Source organism: Echinops telfairi, unplaced genomic scaffold (genome assembly GCF_000313985.2).
Source record: "Echinops telfairi isolate 266 unplaced genomic scaffold, ASM31398v2 ScPeMD7_2291;HRSCAF=2852, whole genome shotgun sequence".
Classification (NCBI taxonomy): Eukaryota; Metazoa; Chordata; class Mammalia; order Afrosoricida; family Tenrecidae; genus Echinops; species Echinops telfairi.
Genome location: NW_022106189.1, coordinates 25,239,399 through 25,265,942, shown reverse-complemented (window position 1 = coordinate 25,265,942; position 26,544 = coordinate 25,239,399). Strand labels below are relative to the sequence as shown.

The 26,544-nt window shown below is 39.9% G+C and overlaps 1 pseudogene; it reads left to right on the top strand.

Moving 5' to 3' along the window:
• The first annotated feature begins 730 nt into the window (after positions 1-730).
• The window catches only part of LOC101650750, an 82,548-nt pseudogene continuing 56,734 nt past the window's right edge, over positions 731-26,544 (top strand).

The following is a 26,544-nucleotide window of genomic DNA, read 5'->3' as shown; positions in this document are numbered from 1 at the left end:
TATTAATGATAATGACGCTAGGACAGTATGGTTGTTGTGAAAAATAGATATCCTGAAGAAAGGCTGAGGGGGAGTAATAAACAATTTAAGGCTAAGTGTAAAACTCAATGGGCCTCTACAGCAGCTCATAAAGAGCCTTTCTTCTCCTCGAGTCTGAAGACATAAAAACTTTAGGTTCCGGCTCAAAGCCAGCTTAATTATGAGTCTCTTAACTAGAACAGAGGCTGGATTCTCTATTCAGTCAGTAAATGATGCTAAGTTTGGCCATAATTAAGAAGGAGAGGAAATAGAGACGTGAGATGAGGCTATCTGCCCTCGCTTATACGAATGTCATGAATCCAGGAATCGCCTGCAGAAGCAGAGAGCAGCTGTACCCAAAGACAAACCCTCTCCCTGAGTAAGGACTAGGTACAAATATTTCAAACCAACAAACCAAAAATTGAGAAGAGCCATCCCAGGTTCAGGTGATTCCCTCGGACTCCTAGTTAATTATCGTCCTTTGTGTAGTCTTACTTCTTCTACGGATCAGCAGGTTGCCCTCTGAATAAAGTTCTCCAATAGATTCCTTATACATGGATCTCCATCGCAGAATGGGCCTGACCCAAAAAATTGACCTAAGGCAATTATGCATGCGAAGAAGAAGAGCAGATAGCTATGAAAGCATAGGATAAAAATGAGGCTTTAATTGGAAGCCACACCATTGCCGTCAAGTCGATTCTGACTTGTCGTAATGGGGAAGGACAAAGGGGAACTGCCCCATAGGCTTTCCAAGGTTGTGATTTTTATGAAAACAACGTGCCATGTCATTCTTCCTTGGAGTGGCTCTTGGCTTTGCATTGCCAATCTTCTGGTTATTGGCCAAGTGTTACATCACTGGGCCACCAGGGCTGTTCTAAGTAAAAAGGGAGCCCTTGTGGTAGAATGGGCAAGAGCTTGGCTGCTAAATGAAAGGTTGGGAGTTCAAACCCAGCGAGTGACTCAGCAGGTGGAAGAACTGGCCATCTCCTGTGAAGATTGCAGACTGGGACCGTTCCAATCTGTCACATGGGTTGCTATGAATCAGACTCTCTCAATTGCACCTCACAATAAGAAAAAGAAACCGGTATGAAGATCAGTGAATGGACTTTAATTTGGGGCATATCAAGAAATATCTTTCGAAGAGGGTGTGTGAGGAAGAGTCGGGGGCAGGGAGAGAAAACCCTATCTAGAAGAAATGGCACATGTGAACGCAGAGCTTCAGGTGAAGCATGGCATGTCTGAAGAACTTAAAGACCAGCATAGACGAACCACAGGGAGTAGGCTGACACTAAACAGGAAGAGTTTTGTGTAGATCACGTGAAGGATCACGATCTCTGTTTTCAGAACATGAAGAAGTTCTTTCTTTTTTTATTAATAGAGCTGTTTGTTTTGAGTCAGAGGATGAGATATAATCGCATAAGCACTATGAGTGGATTTTTAACTTGCAGTCCGGAAGTCAGAGAAGACACAAACTGAACATGGAAAGGCTGGAGTCACAACTACAGTGATGATGCAGGTGGGAGTTCTGGTAAAACAGCACCTAGGCTTCCAACCAAATAGGATGGAAGAACTCTTTCCAACTGGGGATTTCCAGGCAGCAGAGAGAAGAAGGGGTTTTCAGACAGAGAGGAAAAGGGGGGTAAAATAAGATAAATATTGTTACAGACACTAACTTCATAGTTACGTGTTATTTGTCATCGTCAGGTTGGACTGGACTTGCGGCAAACTTATTTGTAGCAAAACAAAACATTGTGCAAACATGCAAAATCCTCATGACCAACGCTTCCACCCTCGTGGTGGTGGAGTTAATCCATATCATTGAGGGGTTCCCTCATGTTCCCTCTCCCTCTCCTAAACATGATTTCTGTCTTCTAGCAATTGGTCTCTCCTGATGAAGCATCCAAAGTAAGTGAGTCAAAGTCTCATAGTTCTTGCTTCTAAGAAACCTTCTACTTGTGTTTCCTCTAAAACTACTATCTATGTATAGCTGAAAGGGGTGGGGGGGGTGGAAAAACTTAACGGTAAGTCAAGACGAGCTAAAGGGTGAAGAGACCATGTCTTAAATGAATGTCTATGGAAACAGTTGAGACTCTACACTAAAGATAAAGTGCAGTTGTTACAGAGTATTCAAACAGCAGAGTGGCACCATGAAAATCAATCTCACTGAAGGCAACACCAAGGACCGTGAGCGGAAGGGTTGAAGAGCCACGTCCAGGTTCTGAAATTCGATGGGAGGAGCCCAACACCCCAATGGAGTTTTGAGTCAGGACATTTACTCTTTCAGCGAAAGGATTAACTATAGAACAAGACCTGACTGCTGGTCACCAGAGGCAGGAAAAATTGAAAAGGGCATTTTTGCATATCAGTGAAAGATAGAATGCTCATAATGCTCAGAATGTTAGAGGATTCATGAAATCCTGGCCCTTTCTGTGGATGGAATTTCCCAAATCTCTAGCACAAGTGCAAGGGAAAATCATCCTGGTTTACCTAGCACTCTTCCATTTTAAGACCTGAAAGGACCGTGTCCCAAAAAACCCTTCAGACCCAGTGGCTCTATGAGTTGTGTTTCAAGATTAATAAATTGCTATCTTCCTTTTCTAGGGCTTCTCTAACAAAACACCACAAAACAGGTGGCTTCAGCATATTGTCTAAAATCTCTGAAGGTTGGAAATTTAGAACAGGGTATGAATTGGGTTGATTTCTTCTAAAAGCTTCATGACAGAGGAAAAAAAAAGTCTCTCTTCTGGTTGCTTCTGATGGGCAACCCTAGCATTCCTTGACTTGAATCTGGTCTGTAGTCCTTCTTCTTCTTTCTCACTCTTCTGGTCTCTTCTCCTCATTAAGATTCAACAGGTGTGAGACTAGAACACACCCTACTGCAGTCTGACATTATGTTAACTGATAGTCACATCAACATGCTCTTCCCCATTAGATCGCATGCCCAGGTACTAGAGATAGAACTTGGCAAATCATTTTTGAAGGGATGCTGTTCAATTCAATAACTGTGTTAGGTTGCTCAGAAAACTGATGCTGAGAAGGAATTTTCCATGTCGAACATTCTTTACTTCGGGTGAAATACCAAGGAAGTAAAGTCAACAGAATTGAGCTTAAAGGAAAGTCAAAAGGTAATGCGATAATAGCGAGCCTCATCTCCATGCGTTCTAAAAGGAGCTCGGGAGCTGATATTGGTCCTTTGGATCTGCTACCTCTGCTCAGCACTGTGGATGGGCACTTGTAGCCTGACATAGATTCCACTTTGGATTCAAGCCCCCCCTGGTTAGGCCTGGTCCGGGTTAATTCCTGGTGAGGCAATCGGCTGGGAGTCGTCTGCACCCAACATCCTGATTCGAAGGAGCTTGTGAAATGAGTCCTGTGGCCCAGCCGAGGGGAAGTGGGCCATGCACGCCAGCCTCTCTGAGAGAAAGCAATTCTGCAGACAATCCCTGGGCAGCTCCCTTCAGCGCTGCATGGCTCTTTGTTGTAATTTGGCTCTCTGCGAGGGCTCGCAGAACTTTCAGTGAGTCAGCTTCCTTTCCGGCACTCCGTCCAATTTATGTCCGAGGCCCTGCCTCAGCTGCTTTGCACACCTTAATAAACACATTCCCAGCTCCTAAGAAGAGGAGCCCAGGTGATGTTGTAGATGGAGATTCTGTTCGCTTCTTAACTTAGACCTGGAGAATGAAGCGACCTCTCTCTTCCCCTGCTCTTTCCCTCTGTGTCTCCCACTAGGGAAACTTTTTGCCAACATCAAAGTGCAATCAAAACTGTAGAGGCTGCCTGAGCCGTTGGATTCCTCACTGCTGTGAAATATGTGACCTTTTCCTTTCGCTGCCACTTAATTCTGCACCCCTGGACTTGCCGCTGTGGTGTTGAACAATTACCTCGCTGCCTTGCAAAAGAAGTGCCTTTTCTTCTCAAAATATCACCTGAAGAGACAGAATGAGCCCACTCAGACTCCTTCAAGTGACTCACAGTCTGTCAAATAGAGGAAGAAGGCAGACAATGCGCCCCCCCCCCCAGGTTTGTTGGCACCCCTATGCACCAGTGACAAGAAAATAAATGCAAATAAGTGGTTCTATGGTGAGACAGCTGAGAAATGAGTTAAGATATTATGAACATAGGTTCCTAATTACTACATTGTTGACACTACTTGATTGCATATGGATTGGAACCTTGAACTTTGAAATCAGACGGTGTGGCCTCCCACTTTATTCCCTCCAGTGCTTCCCTGGATAGTTTTAAGCAAGTTGAACACAATGACCTCAAATGCACCATTTATAAAAGGATGAGTTGTGCTAAGTGGCAATGCACTTGGTGCCTTGCCCAATTCATTCTTCTATGACACCTTGCTGTAAATGCTGGTTGCTCCTGGCACCCACCTGTACTTTTCTCTGAAGCACTTCACATGTCTGAGACTCACTTGATGTGCCATGGAGGTTATGCCTTCAAAGCTCAAAGATGGTGTCTTGCTTGTATCCACAATCGATGCTCAAAACAGCAGCAGTCAAGAGATTACAAATCTGTTGCAAGAGATCTCTTTAGAGTATTTAAACATGAGGATGTTTAAATGACTAAAGTGGGCCTGGCCCAAGCCATGGTATTTTCAATTGCCTCATATGCATGTGACATGTGGACATTGCATAAGGAACTGAAGAAAAATCAATGCATTTGAATTATGGGGCTGGAGAAGAATATTGAAAATACACTGGACTGCCGAAAAGACAAACTGATCTCTCTTGGGAGAAGTAGCGGCCAGAGTGCTCCTTAGAGACAAGTGTAGGGAGACATCATCTCGCATACTCTGGCGATATTGTCAGGAGAGACCAGTCTCGGGAGCAGGACAGCATGCTTGGTAAAGCAGTGGTTCTCAACCTTTCTAATGGCGCGACCCTTTAATACAGTTCCTCATGATTGGTGACCCCCTCCCCAACCATAAAATCATTTTCATTGTTACTTCATCATTGTCGTTTTGCTACTGTTATGAATCAGGCAACCCCTGTGAAAGGGTCCTTCGACCCCCAAAGGGCTCACGCCCCACAGGTTGAGAATGCTGTGGTAAGGTCCAGGGCAGTGAAATGAAGGCTGGAGGAGATGTATGGACACAGTGTTGAGCATAAGAGCAGTTGTGAAAACTTTTCTTCTTTCTTTCTTTTAAAAAAATACTTTTATTAGAGCCACTTACATCTCTTATCACAATCCCTACATTCCTCCAATGTGTCAAGCAAATTTGCGCATATGCCACCATCATGAGTTTCAAAGCATTCTCTTCCCACTTGAGCCTCTGATATCAGCTCCCCATTTCTTCACCCTCCCTCCCCCACTCTTCATCCCTCACGAACCCTTGAGAAGTTATATATTATTTTCCCCATATCTTACATCGTTCTCCATCGCCCCTCACCCACTTTTCCATTATTCATCTCCCTGGGAGGGGGTTCTAGGTTGATCCGTGTGATCGATCCCCCCTTTCTTATGTGAGCGCAGACCCTGGCAGTGTTTCATTCTGTTGTGTCTAGGGTCACTATGAGTCGCAGCTGACTCAATGGCACCCAACAATAATGTGCATCTAGATCAACAGCAAATAAGGGAATCACTTTATTGAGTGGTGTGATTGACTCTGATTACCAAGAGGAACCTTGGATTAGTATTGCATAAGGAAGGTAAGGAAGGATATGTCTGGAATCCATGAGAATCCTTAGGTCATCTCTTTGTGTTACTCAGTCCTAGGAGAAAAGTCAATGGCAAACTACAGCACCTCAATTCTGATATAATTACTAATAGCCCAGACTCTTCAGGAATGAAGTTTGCATCACCCCACCCGCCATAGAACCATAGACTAGCCTAGGTACTTGCTGACAGCAAAGAATTATGGAATGGGCAGTGGAAGAAGGTAGTTCTAAATACCAGCTCTGGCCATGTGACCAGATGCAGAAATGAAGACTGCAATTGTTATGAGTGATTCCTCTTTTTATACATGCACCAAATAGTTTTTCTTCACTTATAAAATATAAGATGAAAATGGGGTTAGTGCATTGACAGTTGTACACCTGCTAGGTGTTTCATATTAAGTGCAAATGTAATGTTTTTCTTGTCTTTGGAAGTTATGTAGGGTTAAAGAGGTTTAATTTGACAAGAGGTGGTCTGTGATGAGTAGCGTCTTTGTCGACTGGACACTCCAGGGTGAAGACAGGAGTAGAGCCAAACCTATCGATCAGGTTGCAGACTGATGACACCTCCATGGGGAGGTGGACTTGTATATAAGAAAGAGACCAAGCAGAGCAGAGTTGTCTTTGACCATTTACCTTTTACTGGATCTGGATTCGGTGACTATTTCCTGGATCTTCTGTTGCACAGCCTGCCAAACCCAGGAGTCATCACTGATGAACCAGCAGTGGATTTATTCAGCTGACATAAATTTTATTGCCTCTGCATCCACCAGCCTGTGCACCAACCCTCTTTTCATCCTACTGCCTGTCCATCAGCTTCCACAGCTACATGAGTCAGGAGAACCCTAACTTGTACCGGTCTAGACTGATCTACGTATACAACTGTGTAAGCCATTTCTCAATATAAATCTCTTTGTATATGCAAACAAAGGAGCCCTGGTGGCTTAATAGTTACACATTGGGCTGATAACTGCAAAGCCAACAGTTGAAAACTACCAGCCTCTCTGTGGGAGAAGGACTGGTCTTTCTATGAAGAGTTGTAGTCCGGGAAAGGCACAAGGGGCAGTTTCGCCCTGTCATCCAGGGTCTCTGTGAGTCAGAATTGACTCAGTGGTAGTGAGTTTACTACACATACAAGAGTCACGGGTTTTGCTGCTCTAGAAAACCCAACCTGGCACAGACATCATGCTTCATAAAGTAGAGCGGCAGCCGAAGAGGGGAAGGTTCTTGACCAAATGTATTGACGCAATGTTTGCCAACCTCCCCTCCTCACCACATGGTATTTCTGTAAGCATGCTATTTTATTTTTACAGCAATATGTAAGAAACTTGGGATAATGGCACTTCTGAAAATACCTTCGAAGAAGAAGAGGTAGTTGGCATACAAACGTAGAGGATGCACACTCTGTGGCTGAAATCATGGTACTAGCTAAGATACATATGGTATTCTTAATTATCAAGATAATCATTGTATTCTTTCATCTTCCTACTCTTTTTGAAACCAAAGTGCTGGTCCCTAAAACTCGATTTGATGGTGTTAATGTTCAGCGGCATGTGAGGCATCATCCTTGTGGTGTGGTGGTTTTGCCTTGTGCTGCTACCACCAAGTCAGCAGTCGAAACCACCAGGGACTCCACTTGACAAAGACAAGGCTTTCTACTTGCATTCAGAGTTTGGAATATGTAGTTAGCCTACACTTATTCAATCCCCCTTTCGCAGTAGTGTTTTAACATTAGTACAATGACACTATAAACAGAATGCCCTGATGTTCTAGGAAGATAATCAATAAGGTGGTATAAATGAACAAGGATGCTAGGCTGAACCAGAGGCAGATGAAAAACATAGACTGAGGTAAGGCTGTTCAAGACCCTTGCATGGGGCTAGTATAGGGGTCTGCCACAGCTTGATCTAACTAACTAGTTCCTCTGCATATTGGTTGGGGCTCCCACGGTCCTCCATCGCCTACTCCCAATTGGGTGTGCATAAATTTAGCTCTGTTACTTTGCTCTTTGCCATATTTGAATTTTATCATTGTCATAGTTGGATCACACAAGCTGCTGTGCTTCTTCCATGTGGACTTCATTGATGCCTTGCTTAGAAGGCTGCTTGTTTAAATACAAGCCTTTAATACCCCAGATGCTATTCCGATTGATAGACAGGCACCATCTGTTTTCTTCACCACACTTTTCTGTAACACGTTTATCTTCATTGATCGTTTCGTGAAGGTGAGCATCGAGCAGGGCTGTGTAAACAGCACTCAGTGTTTTTGGACTGGGGCTGGAGTTAAATAAGAGCCTACAATCCATCTGCATGTCCATGGGAGATGCACAACTCTGGTTTACTTTGGCAGCTGTAATATGACATCATCCAAGCCCCATAAGAACAACTCAACCAATAACGGCAACAAACCAAGCAGCAAACAAACAAACCAAAAACTAAAGAAAGAAAAACAAGCCAAAGGCAGGAAAACAAAAGCCCATAGAAAAAAGAAAGTGTCATATTGTCGATCATCCTCCTGGGGTATAGGTGATTGCACTGATAACATGGTCTTTTCTTTATTACTCATTATTTGTGTTTTTATCTTTACATTATTATTATTTAATCCTTACCACTTAATTTTGATTTTGTTTGACATTGTTTTGAATGCGTTTCCCAGCTTGTGAGGCGCAGAAGGAGGGGATGCATAGAGATAATAAGTGATGTCAGGGTTTCTAGGGGATGTGGGATTCGGAGTGAGAGATAGGGGAGGTGAGGGGATTTGGGGGGTAAAGTATGAAGGGAGGACAGGGGAGGGAATAGTAGAATGAATTGTGATTACACAACTCATTTTAAAGGCGACTTAACCATGGGGAAAGAGGGTATTAAAATTGATTGTGGTAATGATTGTACAATTCTTCTTGATATGATTGAACAGTTGAACTATCGAATTGTATGATATTTGGATTAGGTGCCAACAAAAGTGTAAACAACAACAACAACAAAACATAGGCTTACAAATGGAGCTCATACTTAATCCTAGCTCCCATCCAAGGTCAATTAGTTCTTACAACATGGTCCTGCTGGAAATTCACCTGTATGAAGGAAAGAGAAGATATTGGTGCTATAGCAAAATGGGGTGAAAAATCAGATGGTACCAAGCTGTCAGAAAGACTAGGGTCTAGGGTCTTTAAGGCTTGTTTTCAAAAAAGCAGCCATCAAAGTGAGACATCAACTCAGTGCACATGGAAGAAGCACGCCAACATCCAGGAGTCAAAGACTGCATTACACTAATCCAAATCTGAAGGAGGGAATAGTGTCAGAATTTAAATTGTGAGATTCTGGTTTGCAGAGGGCTATGGGTGCAGTGGGATCTGAAAATACATGTGCAGGATTTACACAGTGAGTCAGCCTCCAATGATTTCCCTCTAACAATAATTGAGGGATGGGAGTAACCTGGTTATCAGGTAGAGAGTATTGGGAGATGACTATAGCAGATTAAAATGATCAATTTGACTTGAAGAGTTAAAATCTTGTCACTTGATCTACCTTCTGATACACTTTGGGCTTCATTTGGTTTTTAATATTTTCTGGGTTGTATTTCCATATTGGGGTTTGTATCTGTTGTGTGCAAGTAGACTTCTTGACTCTGTATTATGTATTTTTCTGGGTTGTTTGGTATATGAAACCTAGGAAAGGTGAATCCATAGAGATAATAACTTGAATAAGGGTTCCTGGGGGGGTGTGGTGCACGTGAGGGGGTTAGGGGGCTGGTATCAAGCAGTTCAAGAAGGCAGAAAATGTTTCGAAACTGATTGAGGTAGCGACTGTACAACACTGCTCAATATGATTGCACTATGGAGCGGTATGCTGCCTGGATTGTCTCTTAATAAAAGGTTTTTGTCTGGGAGGGGTGCTACCATCTCTGAAACTCACAAAGGTAGCTCTCCTCTGTCCTACTGGGTCACTATGCATAGGAATTCACTCCATACCCGGAGTTTGGTTTGAAATTTGGTAGATATTAGATCCCAAAGCTGTATAAACACAGAGCATGCCTTCCTGTAGCTTATCACCTGCTGACCAAGACACATACCCAGACAAGGCATTTCAGTAAAATGTAAATGGGTGTTTTCATAGGCCAAATGAGCAACTGAAAAGAGCTATGTGAGAGAAGAAGTAACCCAACAAGAAAGATTTTTTTCAACTACCTATATAGTGGAAATGGTTAATGTCTTCCGCTAACTCAAATGTTGGTGGATCAAGTTCACCGAGAAGTCATCTACTTTCTGTAACTCGCCATTGAAACCCCTATTACTCTAGCACACATGGAGTCACAATGAGTTGGAATTTACCTGAGGTTTTCAATACAAAAGTATTTCTGTGGCCATGCTGCATAACATACAACCATGAAAATCTCACATGCAAACAACAATACCCCTCTGTTAGTTCATGTGTGGTTTGGATGCACCAACTCTATAGCTCTCAATTGACTTACCTATACAGCTGTAAATGGGCAGGAAAGATCTAATGCTAGCCAGACCTAGGTGGGTGACGTTGCTTCAAGCTGCATCAATAGTTGGAGATAGCCTATCATTATGGATTATGTTTAAGCATGCTCGTGTATTTCTGTTGGGATTCAGGTTGAGGGGCAGTGAGTACACAGCTGTGTTGATTTCAGGGTTATTGACCATGACAATGGCGCAAAGGCATGAGAATGAGTAGATTGCCTTGGTGCTTCTGAGAGCTTAGCCCAGAATAGGCAGAAGGCCACTTCCTCCCTTACGTGATTGTCCATAGTAAGTCATATCCCAATATCAATGGGATAAGCCCATAGCCAAGTCAGACATTTCTTGGTGGATGACATTGATTTTTCCATTACAAAGAGAATACATAATTATTATACAATAGATAATGAAAAATTTAGAATAAATTATTATTTTTAACCATATGAACGTTCCCAACTATGGCAGTAGTATGAGTCAGAATTTATATATAAACTTATACACACACACACACACATATATATATATTCCTATATATGTAATTTTACATATTTAGGTACTTGAATTGTTCTTTTATTGTAGATGGGGAAAGGAATCAGGGAACACAAAATGAAAATAAAAGCCAAGCTCCTTTCCAACACAAGAAAACCACAAAAAGAAACATTAATCTCCTCCTGAATTAATGGTTTCTTTTTTTTTTTTTCTTTTTCTTTTTTTTTTTTAATTGGGGCTCATACAATTCATTACAATACATAGATCAATTGTGTAAAGCACATCTATACATTTGTTGCCCTCATCATTCCAAAAATTCGCTAGCCTCTAATTTTCCATTTCCCCCCTCCCCTTCCCTTCCTCCTCCCCTCTCCCCCATGCACCCCTAATAATTTATAAATTATTATTGTATCTTATATTACACTGTCCGGCGTCTCCCTTCACCCACCCCTCCGCTGCCCGTCCCCCAGAGAGGAGGCCACACGTAGCTCCCTGTGATCCATTCCCCCCTACTACATCCCCTTTCCCTCCTGGTATCACCACTGTCACCCCTGGTCCTGAGAGGTTCCTCTGTCCTAGATTCCCTGCGTGCTCCCTTCCATGGTGGGGTAATTAATGGTTTCTTAATGATAATTTCTAAAGTGCTTAGCTATAACTAAAAGAAAAAAAGAAAAGGTTATATTCCTCAATTTAACAACAAGGAAATAGAAAAGGTATTGCACATTTGTAATTGATGGTGAGTCCTTGTCACATCCTAGTTAACATCAAAATTATTATTAATAGAATGCTGCATATCAATTTGTCCCTTGTGAGCTGCCATGGGGGAAGACATGGGCATAAATTGAAAACAGAATGAAGCAGAATATTTATACTTGAGCCAACTACAATTTCCAGTATAGTAAACACTGCATGCTATTTTGTGAACTAAAAAATCCTGACATCTTTACCTTTCATCAGTTGGTTAAAAATGACACATGATGAATGTTGAAATATTTAAAACCAGTATAAATATCCTGTGTCATTCCATTTCCAATTTTCACCACTATCTCTCCCTCTGTATCTCTCAAAATGAAAATGCCAGTGTACCAATCCGTGGAGAAAATTTTATTAACAGTACTGTTCCCGTGAAGGGAGAAGATCAGAACGGTTTGGGTCTGTGGTTTGTGAAATGAACATGATCCTGCAAGAGTTTCCCCCTTAATTGTTTTTAACGTCAACATGTGTGTGTTTATGGACGGAGCTGGAGATCATTATGCTGAAAGAAATTAGTCATTACATAAGGACAATTATTGGATGAGACCACTGTTGTTTGGGGGGGGTGGGAAACAGGACAAAGACATTGAGACCAAAGAGCACAGATATTGAAGGTTACCAAGCAGCGGAGGGTAAAGGAATGAGGATGAAGCAATAGGCTATGGGGTTGACGGGCACTGACTTGCGTGAAGGGAAAGAGTGTAATTCCACAAGAGGGGGATGAGAAGTCAAAGGAGGAGGTACAGGAAGCTACTGGTGAGAGGCTGGTAAGTAGTTAAAACTGTTGAATACAAAATAGATTATCTGAAATGCAAAACCCCCACTTAATTCATAATACAAAAAATGTTTTTAAAAAAATATGTGCCTTCAGATGGAATTAGTGTTCAAAATGGAATCATCCGTCATCATCGTTGCAAACTATCTATACTAAGAGCTTACAATTTGGAAACCTTGTGATAGATTCTATTTGGAAAAATGCTAGCACATGTTTTCGTTATATGGCTTGTATAAGAACTCTGATAGAAAGTTAGCTGAGGGGTAAAGAGGGGCATTTCACTGCAGCGATTAAGAGATTGGCCTCTAATTGTGAAACCAGTCTGTCCCATTCACCAAAGGGAACATTGAACAAGTCAATTAACTTCAATTTTACACTTTAGCTTTAATCAGTAAAAATGGTAAAAACAAGAATCTAGGCCTGAATTCATTTTCTATTGCTGCTAGGTCACATTACCATAAACTTGATGGTTAAGCCTCCCAAATATATTACCTAACTGTTCTCTAGGTCCGAAGTCTGGGTTGGCTCTGCTGGCTCCCCAGCTCTGGGATTCAAAAAACAAAATTGAAGTGTTGGGGGATGTATCTGTTTTTGAGCTTAATCAAGTTGTTGGACAAATTCATTTTGGAGGTTTAGACTTAGATCTTCCTTTTTGTTGTTGTTGCGATAATGAAATTTATTTTTTTTTAGTTTATTTTATTTAATTTTTTTAATCATTGTATTAGGGCTCATGCAACTCTTATCACAACCCATACATACATCAGTTGTGTAAAACACATTTGTCCATTCATGGCCCTCATCATTCTCAAAACATTTGCTCTCCACTTAAGTCCCCGGCATCAGCTCCTCAGATCTGCATTTCTGTACTGACAGTAAGCAGAGACTTGCTTCTAGAGGCTACTGGCATTCCTGGCCTCCTGGATCCTGGCCTCCTGGATCCTGGCCTCTTGATATCCCACAGCAACAATAGGAGGCATTGTTCTCACGCAGATTTCTCTTGTCTTCCTTTTCCACCTTCCTTCTCCTATCTTCTTCTTTTACATGGAAGGACTCCAGTGACTGCATGGAGCCCACCCTGACAATCCAAGATAACATTCTTCTCTTAAAGTCAGCAACAGGGGGAGCATTTTCAGATTCTACCTTCCTCCCCGCTCACAGGGTACTTTGGGGTTTAATGAATTAGATAGTGCATCTAAAGTATTGTGCACGGGGACTCACACCTAATAAAATCTCTATAAAGGATAGGCGATATTGATGATGAATCAGTAGAAAGTATGATGTCTGGTATGTGGGTGTCTGCATTCTGAATCTCTGAATCTGTGCATTCAACCAATCATGGATGGAAATATCCAGAGCAACTGAAAGAAAAGCAAGTCAGAGGTCAAAGCCGACCCTCAAACGCTAGGGAGCATAAAGTGCAGTTTACATTTTATGAAGCGTTGTAAGCAACTGAGAAATGATGTCAAGTATTCAGAAAAATATGCGTACATTATATGCAAAGATGATATTCTGTTATACAAATCACCTGAACATCCAGGATTCAGCATCTGCACACTGCCCTGGAACAATTTCCCTCCAGATACCAGGGGACAACTGTATGTCTTCATTCAAGTATTTCACAAAGCCCAGTAAAGGAAGACCACGTTTTGGAGGAAGCAAAACTTAGAAATCATTGGGATGATGACAGTTTTCCACAAATATCAAAATGTTGAGTGAAAGTATTGTCTTAGAATTCTAAGTTTAGATCCATCGTTGGAGGAAAAAAAAGAACTTTGATGAGAAATAACAAACTGGAACCACAAGAATGGCGATCATGAGACTGTGGTGCTTTGGGACGGGTGTAAGCCATTGTCACTGAGCAATCTGCGTAGCAGTGGCTGAACGGGAGCCTCAACTCATGGGTAACCCTTCACGAAAAGCGCCAGGAAACTGGAAAACTTCCATAATTCATCTCAGTTCCCAGACTTTCACTTAGGACGTGGGTATAAAGACGGGTTAAATTTGGTTAGAATGTACTATGATGTCTTCTAAAAACTACATGCCCAGGAAATACTAAGTTTCCTAGGCCCACCATGCATTTCGAACACAGGCTTGGGGATCAGGCCAATAGAAGTGGTATTTTTACCTCATTAACAGGCCTTCCGTTTCCCACTCTGTAAACTGGTGGTCGCTATTCTTCCTTCTTAAGGGTGCTGACCAACTGGAAAGTCCCTCGAAAGTGCTCCCTCACTCCTACCTTCAAAAGAGCTGTTCAAGCATCTCAAGCCTCCTCAGTGACACATTACTGTGTCTCTGACCATTCCTTGTGAAATACTACATTTCCAATTACTGTATTAAAATGAGTATACAATAAAATTATTTTTGGAAAAGGTGTGGTTACCAGGGATGGGTCATCCCGTAAACATGGTACATGTGGGTTCACTTGTGCTTTGTTATTAATCCACAGTACAAGATCACACCTGGGTTTCACACCATCCTATCAGACCAATGTGAAATTATGCAGTGCAGGTTAGTAAATAAACACAATTAAACAATTGCTGTAAACTTGTGCACACCTGGTTGTTGGTGTTGGGTAGTACCACTGAGTCAGTTTGACTCATTGCGACCATATGCACAACAGAAGGGAACACCCCCAGGCCCTGTGCTGCCCTCAGAATAGTTCTTATGTTTAAGCCCATCATTGCAGCCACTACATCAACCCATTTTGCCAAGGGTCATACCTTACTTACTGGTGGATCTGCCCCTGGTGCCTCCCTAAGTATGAGATAACATCAAAAAGTTCATGGGAAAAAAATCTATGAAAACGTTCTGCTAACTTTCTTAAGCCCTCTGGTACAGATGTCCTCCATGCCTCCTTTCTTCGCCAACATCTGAAGAAAAAAAAGTGATTTTCCTCTACTATTTATTAATATGTGTTATCTGTATTTTAAAATGAATGCTCTATATCTGCATCCACTGTGATCACTAACAATGTGTTGGGCAAGGTCAGGGAAGATTAGCTGGGATTTAATGTAATTTGATGTTTGACAATGATAATGAAACGTGTACTATATTGGTACTTTGCTTGTTAAACAGGCATACTTTTTTAATCTCTTCAGTTTGTTCAAAAAATAATTATAATCCTGGACCCTGAAACCATCACATTTAAAGAGTACAAAAGGGAAATTAGGAAAGAATGAAAACCTCTTTAGCTTGGTGAAATATGACTTTCAGTTCACATTTACATGTATGTATATACTCTGTAACTAATAATTTAAATACTACCAAAACTTCAAAAATGTTTAGAGAGAATTATCAGTGTGTTACATATATACAAATATATGTGTTTGCATAGGTGTGTATTCTGATCACATGTATATGATATGAAGATCACATGTATAGATCTTCAGAACATATACAGAAAGTTTATGGGAAAACAGGATTAAAAGACATTGAAATTAAATAGTCACATAACCCGATGTTCCTGGCAGGTATACGGATCATATCTGATCACTGACCACATGGTACTTCTAAGTAGACTGTGAAATGTTCTTTGTGACTATAAAGGTGATCCCATTCCTCATTCCCTGCGGAGGAGACTCTATGAAGACCTGATTGAAAATGACAATAACAACCAGCCCCTTTCAATTCCCTAATGTGTCAGAGCTTGATCTTTACTCATTCCATTTTATTGTTTTAGATTTATATTTCCGACAGTTTGTACTCTAGTTGTCGGTGGTTGTTTGCAGCTGTTTCTTCTCAGTTGGAGGATCCACAAATGAAGGTGCTGAAACACTTCAATCCCCACATCAGTAAAGGAGACCCTACCTTGAAGAGACAGCCTTTCCCCAGTCGTATGTTGGGTGCTTTTCAATCCCAGCACGACGCAGACCACGGCCTGTTGCTTGTCAGACATGCACACACACAAGCACAGAGAGGTAGGAACACTGGTAGCATAAAAGTTAAGTGCTTGGGGGTCTGTAGGGGAGGCCAGTTGCTGACCCCTGCTCTCTACTTCATAGCATCTCTCTATCCTCACACCCCCAGCGACTCCCGGAACCTGAAATATTTGTTACCCGGCCTTTTTAAGGGGCGTTTGTCCACTCCAACCATGTCCTGTAAACACTTCATTTTTGAGACTTTTAAAATGCTTTCAACCTTTAAAAAAAAAAAAAGTTAAGTGCTTAAGTGATAACTGATAGGTTGTTGGTTTGAACCCAGCTAGAGAATCTGAAGAAGAAATACCTGCTTATATTAAAGGGGTTTAAGAAATTTGTAGAAAATAGGGGGGGAAATGTAATTTTTCCGCAAACATTTTGAAGTTTGCTTATATGCTTTTATAAAGATAGCAGGCAAGCAAAGTCTATCGGGCAGTTCAACTTTGTCACCTGGGGCTGCGATGAGTCAAAAACTGATTTCAGGGCACCTAACAACAGCAATGTATGGGATGCCATGTTGTTTTTGCATGTATAGAAACATAAATAATAGGCTATACATGTGTGTAATTTATATACCAAAGCAAACTCACTGTGATTGAATCAATTCCAGCCCTAGGAAGCCTTGTAGAGCTGCTCCTTTGGATTTCTCAGGCTGCATATCTTTATGAAGGCAGAGCGGCTGGTGATTTCAAATTGCTGGCCTTAGTAGCTCAACATGCACAACACAGCTGGAAAAGAAGAACGTTCTATGAATGACTAGAACTGCACTGGTCCCTTATGAAAGAAAACATGGAAATGTGTTTCAGGTAGTACCAGGGGCTTCAGATAAATCCCTCATGTCTTGCCCAAACTATCCATATCATGCCAAACTAGTTTTTTCTGATTATATAATAATCTCCATCATGAGCTTACTAGGTTAATGCTTGGGAACATCTATTTGGTTCATGCATGCACCGTTTGTATTTCAATGCCTCTGAGAAAGCAAACATCAGAAAAGCACTTGTAATGTGAAATTGGTTCACCAGTGTTCCTCGTCTCACTATTTCATTTCTTGTAAAACTCTGTTGGGTAGTGTTGATTAACTTCTGCATAGAGAGGTGTCTTTTCCGAGGCAATTTCTTTCAATAAATAAACAATCAAATAAAAGCAATTTGTTGGTAGCCATTCTCCTTTTACACAAAGATGTGGTAGAAGTAATTGTGTTTTATTGTATTTGGAGATACCTGTGGCTAATGGTTAGGGGAGTATACTTTCCGGAGATTAGCAGGCAATCACTGGCTTCTAACCCAGGGTATTCCTGTTTAATCTAACAACCTGCTGTGTAGAAACTGTTTCCTGAGGTATTCTCACTTAAATGTGGCAGCCAAGAAATGCCTTTCTGAAATGCAGCATCGCTGTGCTTCTGAAAACACCACTGCTGAAAATTCCTTCTCACAAGGCATGTGGAAGTCAATAAATGTGCATATCATAGAGAAAATAACAGTCAGCGAAGCGAAATATATTTGTGCATTCAAACATGTTCCATCTTAAGCCAGTGCTGATCAGAGGGATATAGGGGAAAAAATATGTCTCCTGCCCTCAAGGAACTTGTAGTCATGCAGCCATGTACACAAGGTATTACCTTACTTACCAGCATTTATTGCAGTGACCTATGGAATTGAGTGATTATAATAAAAAAACTAGTCATGTATTAGCCTCATCATCATTTTTCGCCCTATTCAATAGCTTACAAATGTAATCTCATGGAGTGGACACCAAGCCCTAATACGGTGGGTATAGTGTGGTGAGCCGTGCTTTCCTGAAGGTTAACTGGGGGCAGGAGTTCCTGGGTGATACAATAGTTAAAGCTCCCAGCTGCTAACTAAAGTGTCGAGGGCAAGTTCACTCAGAGATGCCTCAGAAGAACAACCTGGTGATCTGCTTCCAATAAAAGACAACTATTGAAAGCCCTACAGCGCGCAGTTCAACTCTGACACAGCGTTGTCATGAGTGGGAGTCGACTTGATAGCAGTTGGTTTTCTGATCGTGTGTGCTTGTTTTAAAAAGGCAGCATTGCTTCTGTTTTCATTTAATGCCTTGTAATCAGCAGATTTCTTACAATTTTGAATTGCTTTTCAATACACAAATATTCTCATAGCTTTGGAATCAGGAAGCCATCGAAGCTGATGGTTAAATAAGACAACTCAAGCAGTTGTTTTGATAGTGTCTTCGTAGAGTTACTTAAAATGTAACTATTCTCACTTCCCAAGTTTAGTTCTTTCTTTTCTGTGTTAATTCGAGCTGAAGCTTAGATGACTGCCTCTTAGTTAATTCTAACTGAAACAGGTGACTGCCTATTTTCTGTGCTAATTCTAGCTGAAGTGTTGATGACTGCCTCATTTCTCTGCTAATTCTAGCTGAAGTGTCAATGACTACCCAAACTGCTACTGCCATTTTAGAGCATTTTTCCTCTTTCCCAAATTCCTGGGGTGAGAGTAGAAACTTGAGTCCCATGTTGCTTGTAAGAAAAAGAGTGATGCAGTCTGTTCAACTACTTAAATGAGGAATTCTCTATTTTAGTTTGCCTGAATTGGAAGTTTATTGCCTCTTTGTTTTCATTTTCTTTGTAATTTGGGGTTCAAGGTACAAAAGGGAAAGGAATTGGAGAGGAAAATCAACCAAACTCAGTGTTAATTTTTGAATTGCCTAAAGTAGCCCTGTAATTTTACACAAGCCACACAATCCTCTTGAGCATTGTTTTTAGTTTGTGTCATTTATAACACAAAAGAAGTGAGCACTCTAGTTTCATATAATTTTCAAGTAGGAAGTAGTCTTATCCAAATTTATTAATTAAACCTTAAACCCAACATCTGATATGCTCCACTACCCATTACATCCATGTGTAGTGAAACTCTCCCAAATTGAGGTATCCAGGAGTACTACAAACCTCAATGTCCCAAACCAAAATCCTAGATTACTCTGCACTTACGTAATGTTCCCTATGAGCCCACTGGCAGGTGGAAATTAATGTCTAAGACAGCATTGCCCAAGAATCTGACATAAGTACAGCCTCCCCACACTAGACTTACAGGAACCTCCTTCCCACTGCAGTGTCGATGTTGTTGATAGGTGCCATCCGGTTGACTCTGACCCATAGCGACTCTGCACAACAGAAGGAAAACCAGCATGCTCCATCCTCACAATTGTTCCTGAGCCTGAGCCCACTGATGCAGCCATTGTGTCAGTCCATCTCCTCAAGGGCCTTCCTCTTTTTGGCTACTCCTCCACTTTACCAACATGATGTCCTTCTCCAGGAACGAGTCTCTCTTGACAACATGGCCAAAGTATGTAAGAGGAAGTCTTGCCTCTAAGGAGCACTCTGGCCATACTTATTCCCATACGGATACATGTGTCCTTTTAGCAAGGACAGATACTATTCTTATTCCCAAGAAGGGGTTAATTGAACATGCCTGCTTTTGAAAAAGGTATACACAAGATTGAATGAGACTTTAGTTATCTTGTGAAGGCTTGAAGGAGGGAAAGAAGCAAACCGGATGTTCAGCAGTAGGTGAGGCACGTGAAGGAGATTCTATAACCACCAGACTTCCAGGAATTTTAGCAGTTCCTTTGTCTGTTCAGTCAAGCACTGCTGACTAACACACACACACACACACACACACACACACACAGTCTATCTGTTTAAGGTCTGAAAGTGTGGCCAGAGCTACACCATCCATTGTTTATGCCTTGCTGGTGTCTTTAGTATGCTGACTGATATTTGGTTTGAGTAACTCTACCCTTTTCATCTAGAAAGGTTATTCAAGCTTCCATTGTAGAATATTTTGAAATGGCAAGATTGACTTAATGAACAGAAGTTCCCAGAAAAATCTATACAATTGTATGGCTCCCTACAATGTTGTCATAGGCTGTGTTCTTCAGAAGTGATATCAAACTCTCCAAAACCTGCCAAGTATCACTTGGAGACAATAATTTCATTCCTGACATGGAAAATTAATATTAATATATATATCTGAGATTCTGAGATCTAGGTCTTTCTTTCACCATGATCAGAATTATTTTCACCATGATTTTTGGAAACTTGTAAGCTAAAACAACTTGTAAACATGGATAGGGGAGGCGGGTTTCTGGCCACACTCATCTGCATTTATAAAATCAGCAACAGGCAACATATGGTGTACGGGTAGTCCAATGATGTCCTTAGTCATAGAAGATAGGACCAAGGCGGCCCATAGATAGGCAACGCTAAGATAAAAAATGTTTTGTCTTACAATTTGGAATTGAAAGAAAAATGCTCCTGATTCAAACAGCGGAAGATGGAGAGTTAGGAATAGAACAATTAGTCTTTTTCAGGTAGAGAAATGCAGAGGAGAAAGCAGTGTAATTGTTCATTCCTCCTAAGAATTACAGTCTCAGAAACCCAAAGGGACAGTTCTGTCCTGGCCTATAGGGTCATGATGAGTAGGTATCAACTCAGTGACAGTGAGTTTAGTTTTTGTTTGGTGTGTGTGTGTGTGTTTTGGGGGTTATGGAGGGAGATTAGGGGGAATGAGAGATTTGAGGAGAGGGACATTGATAGTTGTTCAATTTCTCTAAATTACAACTGCTTATAATGATCACCAATTACCTCCAATTAACCCTTTTGTCTTTTAGTTAATTGAAAAAGGGCTCTGCATTGTTTGTTTTTTCACTATTATTCTTGCAGTCCTCTAAAACTCATTTTCAAAGGCAGATTTACATCTTAGAAACAATTAAGCAAACCAAACTATTTAGGTTAAATAACCAGCAGACATTTTCTAACCATTCTTGATTCTAGGAAATATTTTCATGATTCTGTGTATAGAATGCTTGAGCAGCATTCTCAAGGAGATGTAGCGTTTAGATTCCAGAAAAGCTTCGAACTCTGAGGTGACATTTGTCACCTAGACACGTGACCACGTTTGGAGAAATGTCTGTGTATGCAGTATGATGGACCACGTTCATCTGTGCATGCAGTCTGATGGACCACGTCTTGGAGAAATGTCTGTGCGTGGAGTATCATTGACCACGCTTGCATTCTAAAATGAAATCATCTTGGTCAAGCCATTTAACTTCTCCAAACTTAAGTGAGCTACACAGAGATAATAACAATAAATATCCAAGGCATAGTTATGTTTAATAGCAAAAAAGTACTCTAATTGAAATGCTTAACACTGAAAAACCTACAAAAATGTTAACATTGTTCAGTTTTAATTCTTGTTAGTTGTCATTTAGAAAGCTTTTAGAGAAGAACTATAAATGTAGATATACAGCTACTATTTGTTAAATTTTTACAAATATGTGTTTGTATGGGTATATGTGAGAGAGAGGGAGATTTTCCTTTGTCATTTGAGTCCATGAATTTCAGGTGGGGAAAAAAGTCCAATTATAGCTTTTAGCTATATTCATCTTTTAGCAATTTAGGTGTTTACCCCAAATTGATTTTTTCCCTAAATATCACGGTATTATAAATATATAAAAAGAAAATAATATATGAGATAGATCATGGCAAAGAATTAAAATGCACATGAGTGATTTGTTTTAAATACAATGGAATATGCATGCTTATTTTCCAATAAGTTTTGGCTCCTTCGAATTGTAAAAACTAATTTGAAAGGAACTCCATTTTGACAGCCTCATATTTTTATTTTGTATTTGTTTTAAGATAGAATTTCTGAAGCAGTGAGTTTATTATTATTTGACTCATAGATTATCAGAACTAGCAGAAGCTAGAATACAAAATATTTATATGTACTACATAACTATTGGCTATTGAGACTAAAGAAACTCATTGAACTTAAAGATTTTAGGCAAGAAATCAAACTAAACTGTCTCACTGTAACAAATGTAATTGTTTTTAAATGTAGAAAATTGGTAGAAAGTTGTTAGGTGTTGTTAAATAGACAAATGCAATTGATTGTAAAATAGATCATTACATTAAGTATAATGTTTAATTCACCCACCATGTGTTGTATTATTGTACTAAAGAACACTTTAAGATCTTTTCTAAAATGCAGTACAGCCAGTGATAGCTATACAGCAATACATTCATATGCTTAAGAATGTGTAAGGAGTGCTGCTGCATCCAATGATATTGTCAGAGGGGCGGACACCAAATGTTTGTAACAATAGCACTAGTGTCTTGAGGAATTTTTTTTTTATTTGACAAGATGGCTTACAAGTCAATAGAATACAATGCCAACAATCTTCTGGAGGAAAAAAAAAAGTTATTATAACTACCAGATAAGTAAGTCAAATGAATTATATTTAAGTTAACTCTCGATGGGTGGAGAAAGCCCCATGGAACAGTTGATGGTTTTGAACTGCTGACCTCGTGGTTAGCAGCCCAATGTGTAACCACTATGTCTCCAGGGCTCTTAAATTCAAAATGGATTATATTTATTAACTAAATGTTTGAAGAACCCACAAAAAAAATGACAGAAAACAGAAGCAAAACTTTAGAAGAATTTTTTTAAAACAGTACAGGGACAAGTTGACAAAATAAATGGGAAATTAGAAACCATGAAAAAGTGCAAATAGAATCCAAATGATTATCATTAAAATTTCAGAAATAGATAATGTTTTGGAAGTAAAAGGGAGTAGAATAGAATTAATGGAAGATATCATTAGTGAGATTGAAGACAACTCTCTTATACGAATATGCTTGAGGATTTAAAAAGGTATAGAGGAAGCCTAGAAATTAAACGGGACACTATGAAGAGGATCGAGTTAAATGGGATCAGAATTCCAGAACAGGAAGAGACAAGAAGAAATTAAAGCTCCGAGAAAATTTTAGGTTTTTGGTAGAAAGTGTCCATGACATCACAAAAGACAAGAGGAAATGAAAACAGGAAGAATATTGTTATATTGATTATGGCAGATCTAGTTATGTTAAAGTGTAATATCTTATCACTTGATCTTCCTTTTGACCCATGTTAAAGCTGTTTTAATTTTTTTTATAAAAGAAAGTAAAAGGGAAATACACATAGATTAAACCTTTGGTGAATCCCCTCTGACTATGGACCAGGGATATGAATAGCCTTGCTATCATGCAGAATGCATTGGGAAGCGAATTATTGTAGATGTAGTTAGGTTAAAACTTAGCACCCTATCAAATATTTGATCTACCTTATGATCCATTTAAATTTGTTCTAGGTTTTAATATTTTTTTGCTTTCTTTTCAGTCAATGGAGGTTTTATTGGTTTTAGTTTGTTATTGTTATTAGTTTTTGTTTTAATGTTTTTCTGTATATGAAATCTAGGAAAGGTAAATCTATAGAGACAGTGATGTTTCCTTGGGGGTAAGGTAGTGGAATTTGGGGGGAAATTGCGAAGTGATAATGATGAGTACAAGAATGAAGAAAATGTTCTAAAATTGTGGTGATGACTGTACACCTCTTCTTGATATGATAAAACTACTGAATTGTGTGATACATGAATTATATGCCAATAAAGCTGTTGGGTAAAAAGAATGAAAGAAGTGACACAAGCCATAAATAAACCTCAAAAGAATGACCAAGATATAGGATAACCAAATTTTCAAAAGACAAAAGAAGGAGGAGGAGGAAGAGGAGAAGGAGGAAAAAGAAGGAGAAGCAGAAGAAGAAGAAGAAAAGAAAGAAAATTAATAGAATGAAAATCTCAGGGAATAAAAGGCACATGGGGGACTAATGCAAAAAAAGAAAGAAAATGGTTTAAATTGATTGTAGTAATGATTGTACAACACTGCTTGATATAATTGAGCTACTTGTATGATATTTGGATTATGACCCAATAAAATTAATTTTTTAAAAGACCCAAACTACAAATATGCTGATTTCTTAGTAGAAATCATGCAGGCAAGAAGGCAATGGAATGACATGTTCAAACACTGAAATAAAATAACTGCAGAACAAGAATCATATATCCAACACCAAATGATCTCTCTCAAATAAGTTAAAACCAGACTCACTGCTATTGAGTCAATCCTGACTCATGCAGACCGTATAGCACAGAGCTGAAATACTCCTGTGAATTTCCAAAACTGTAATTCTTTACAAGCGTATACAAATTCCTCTTTCTCTCAAGGAGCGGCTGGTGGTTTCTAACTGCTGACCTTGTAGTTCACCCTCAACACCTAACCGACCGTGCCACCAGAGCAAAATTACGAATCTCAAATACAATGATTAAGATAGGCCAATGCGATGATTGAGTTAGGGTATTTTTGTCAGTGATGTTCCTAGCTAACATGGAGTCAGTTCCAACACATAGTGGCCCCTTTAAAACAGAATGAAGCACTACTCCGTCCTGCGCCATCCTGATAATCATTATGTTGAAACCCATGGCTGCAGTGACTGTGTCACTCCGTACTGTAGCAGGCCTTCCTAGTTTTCACGGAATCACTATGTTACCAAGCAGAATATTCTCTTTCGGGGATGGTAGCTCCTGATACAGGTCCAAAGTACGTCAGAGGACATTTTGCCGTCCTCACTTCTAAGAAGCAGTCTTCCATGAACATTGATTCAGGAAGCATCCTGAAACGGGTGAAAATTCAACCAAATCTTTGGACACAGGAACTGTGTAATCTTTTCATCTTCTTTTGATGATTCTTGTAGCGGCATATGCTTTGCCTATAGAATCCTTAAATATTTTAATTCAAGGCTTGAATGTTTTCTTCCGTTTTCTTGGCTTGAGAGATGCTGAGCATATTTCTTCCCTTTTGGTTTTCTTAGTCAAGGATCGTGCACATTTTGTTATCATGCTTTACTTTGTTTTCTCTAGCTGCAGTTTGAAAATTTCCCTCTACCTCTTTTGTCTAATGACGTGTCTCCACTAGTTTTAGCTACTCCACATTCAAGGGTAAGTTCCAGAGTCTCTTCTGATATACATTTTGTCTTTTCTTTTTTCCTGTCTTTATAGGGACCTTTTACTTCTTTTACAGTCTGTGATGTTCTTGATGTTGTCTCAAAACTCTACTGGTCTTTAGTCATTAATATTTAGTGAAACATATCTTATTGAGATGTCTCTAAGTTGAGGTAGAATATACCCAAGGCCATATGTTGTTGGCTCTTGTTTTAATTCTATACAGTTACAAACTGAATTTACATATAAACAATTGATATTCAGTTCCAGAATTGTCCCTAGTCCTTATTTTGGCTGATAATATTGAGCTTCTCCACATCTTTTCCCACACATATAGTCAATTTGATTCCTGTATATTCCATCTGTTAAGGACCACAAGTATAGTCACTATTTATGCCATTTATGTTGTTGAAAATTGGTATTTACAATGAAAAATTCATTGGTGTTACAAAATTCTTTCGTGTAATTTACAGCTCTTTTCGAACACCAAGTCCCTATTTTCCTATTACTACTCCCTCATCTTTCTTTCCAACATTTGTATTCTAATCACCAGCAATTATCAATATATCTCAATTGCATGGTTGATCAATTTTAGCCTGGGAATTTTGTTAGAGTTTTTCATGTTTTCATCATATCCTTTAGTAGTTGGTGTGTACGTTTGAACAATACTTGTAGTAACTGGTTTTCTTATAGTCATATAGATATTCATCTATCACAAAAAGCATTGTATTTCAAGATAGATCTTGAAATGTTCTATTTGATGATTACTGTGATGCCATAATAAACCATGTCATGTTAGTGTCATTTACTCAGGTTGGGGATCTAGTCAGGTCCAACTCATAGCGACCTACTACAGTGGGATGAAACCCTGCCTCATCCTGCTCCATCCTCACAATCGCTCTAATGTTTGAGCCCATTGTTGTAGCCACTGTGTCCATCCATTTGGCCGAGGGCCTTCCTCTTTTTCCCTATTCTTCTATGATATTCTGACTTAACATGGCAATACCAGTGCATTTCAGCTCGTTAATGTGTACAATATTGATCTTTATGCATTTCAGGTCATTTTTTTATGATTGTCAAATTCCCTAGGTTTACATGAGTACCTTCCACATTATTAATGCATAGTTGCAGTTGTTTCATGTCATTTCAAATCATGCCCCATCAGCAAATGAAGGTCCCGAAAGTTGTACTCCGTGCATGCCTTTAAGACTATGAGATAGATTGACACAGTAACTGAAGCAGTGGGCTTAAGTATAGCAAGGATTGTGAAACTAGCACAAGACTCGGCACCGTTTTGTTCTGTTATACATCGGGTCTCTAGGACTCAAAACCAACTAGATGACACCTAATAGTAACACTATGCATCTCAAGAATGACATGCAATTGAAACACAGGTTTCTATCTCTTTACAGTTCGCCACTGTACGCTTTCTTGCATTCTCTGTCAAACATTGAAAATGAACAAAATGTGTGTATTCATGTTGTTGTTGTTTTTTTTGTTATTGCTTTTGTTGTTAGGTGCCACGGAATCAGTGCCAACACATAGCAGCCCACGCTGTATACAAAATAACAAAACACTGCCCAGTCCTGGACC